General features: G+C 41.9%; 1 protein-coding gene and 1 long non-coding RNA gene across 4 annotated transcripts in view; both read left to right on the forward strand.

Moving 5' to 3' along the window:
* ASIC2 (acid sensing ion channel subunit 2) overlaps positions 1–2,006 on the forward strand; it is a 1,111,991-nt gene that overhangs the window by 67,160 nt on the left and 1,042,825 nt on the right. The window lies entirely within an intron of this gene.
* LOC144582642 (uncharacterized) overlaps positions 1–2,006 on the forward strand; it is a 71,209-nt gene that overhangs the window by 1,254 nt on the left and 67,949 nt on the right. The window lies entirely within an intron of this gene.

Raw genomic sequence — 2,006 nt, forward strand, 5'->3', positions numbered from 1 at the left:
GAGCAAAAAGCCTGCAATGCAGTGAGCATTTTATGAAGTGGAGTTTATTCCATTTAAAGGACAATGCTTTGGTATGAGATTTTTTTCCCCCATAACTTTTATTTTGTTAAAATATCGTTGTTTTGTGATATGATGATAACACTAGAAGACAAGATTTAATAATATATTCTCACCTGGCAAAATAAAAGGTGGTAGCCTGATGCTGGTCCTCAAAAAAGTAAAAAATTCTGTACATAAAATCCCAGTATCTAGAGATCACCAACCTCCATGACACTAATGTTGTCATCCACCAGAGGTAGAGTGGAGAATGCAGGGAAAGTGCCTGAAGGAGCAGAAGGGACAGAAGAGTCTGTTGGCCTGGACTTTGAGAAGGTACTCTAAGGCAGCAGGAAGAACTTGAGAGAGACTTTAAGCGTGCTGGGATTTGTATTGGTGAATGAGAGTATGAGGGCATCCTAGGTAGAAGATACAGCGTGAGGAAAGGCCCAGAGGCAGACATGAATGAGGTGTGATGAGAACTTAAATTGAGAGAGTTTGAGTCATGGAGAAGCAAATGAGACCCGAAAGCCACTGAGTTTTCTTAAACAAAGGCTTGTGATTCTGAAAATGGGGTTAAGTAGGGAAGAGACTGAACATTTATTGCGCTTTTACAATTATCTCTAATACTTGCTTCTACTCTGGAAGTATCTCCAATTTATATATATAAATACTGAGGCTTATAGTGATAAAAACAAGTTATCAGAGGTCATATTACCAGTAAGTGGCAGAGCCAACAATGTGGCAGGAGTGTTAAAACACACAAAGTTTTGAGAAGAGAAAGTAAAATTTAGGTGGGAAAAGATACAGCAAATTCCTAATTAGTGAAATTCTGGGCAGAGCCTTGAAGGCTGAGTAGGAACTTGAGTGAAAGTTCAAGGATGCATTCCCTCCCTTTGAGAAAGATTTTCAGGTAGTGGGTTCTAGGTGCCATTCTCAGCACTATCCAATGACCCAAGGTCCCAAGAATATTGTCCTAATTTCCTGTCCCTGGGGAAAGCTCTTTCCAGCATCGTCTGATGTTATCTACCTGAATTGTTGGCATAGAACCAAGGAGGAGAGGCATACCCTCTGATGCAGAGCTTCTCTAAGTGTGGCAAAGAAATAATGTCTTGTTTCTGCCTTTCCTATCACGTCTAAGGATGTCTATCTGTCTGTCTGTCTGTCTGTCTTCTGTCTGTCTATCTATCTATCTATCTATCTATCTATCTATCTATCTATCTATCTATCTGGTGCCTAGCACAGTGCTTTAGTAGATATCTGATAATCATTAGGTTCCTTCTTACCACTATAATGTCTGGGTGTTGGTTCTCAAATTTTATAGTGTGTGAAAATCCCATGTGGCACTTGTTAGTGGTATCCTCCCACCCCTAGGCTCTAATTTAGAAGATCTGGGGTACATCTGTGAAATCCAGATTTTAATAAGCCCCAGGGATTTTCCAGTGCAATTGGCCCCTGGAGCTCACTTAGGGAAGCTTGGCTCCAGAAGGTATGCATCTCTTCCTGGGCTCTATGCCAGCAGTTCAGGTAGATGCCAACACAGGGTGCTTCATTCCTTGTCTCTTGGCCCCTTTTAAGAAGGAGGGAGTCTTCACTCTGGGAATAGGAGGATCTTCAATGAGCAGGGACTAATTTTTCCACTTGATTCTGAATAAAGATCTACAAAAGCTGTCAGCCAGACCCACTTTATCACTAAAATAAAGCAGCTGCGTATCTGAATAAGCCTTGGCCTGGCAACATAGGGCCCTTCTTTGCTGCTAATTCATTCAATGATATTGGGCAGGACTCTCTTCATTTCTCCATTCAGTTCTTCTGTCTGAAAACTGAAAGGATTGGAGTAAATGAGCCTAAGGTGCCCAGGTTCTCTGATGCATTTATTAGCCTTCATAATTTCTTTCTGCCTCCCATGAGGCAAGAGTCTCCCTCTGCCTAGCCTACTTCAGAGGGGCTGCCCTTCCTTACCTCTGCAG

This window comes from Callithrix jacchus, chromosome 5 (genome assembly GCF_049354715.1).
Source record: "Callithrix jacchus isolate 240 chromosome 5, calJac240_pri, whole genome shotgun sequence".
NCBI classification, from domain to species: domain Eukaryota; kingdom Metazoa; phylum Chordata; class Mammalia; order Primates; family Cebidae; genus Callithrix; species Callithrix jacchus.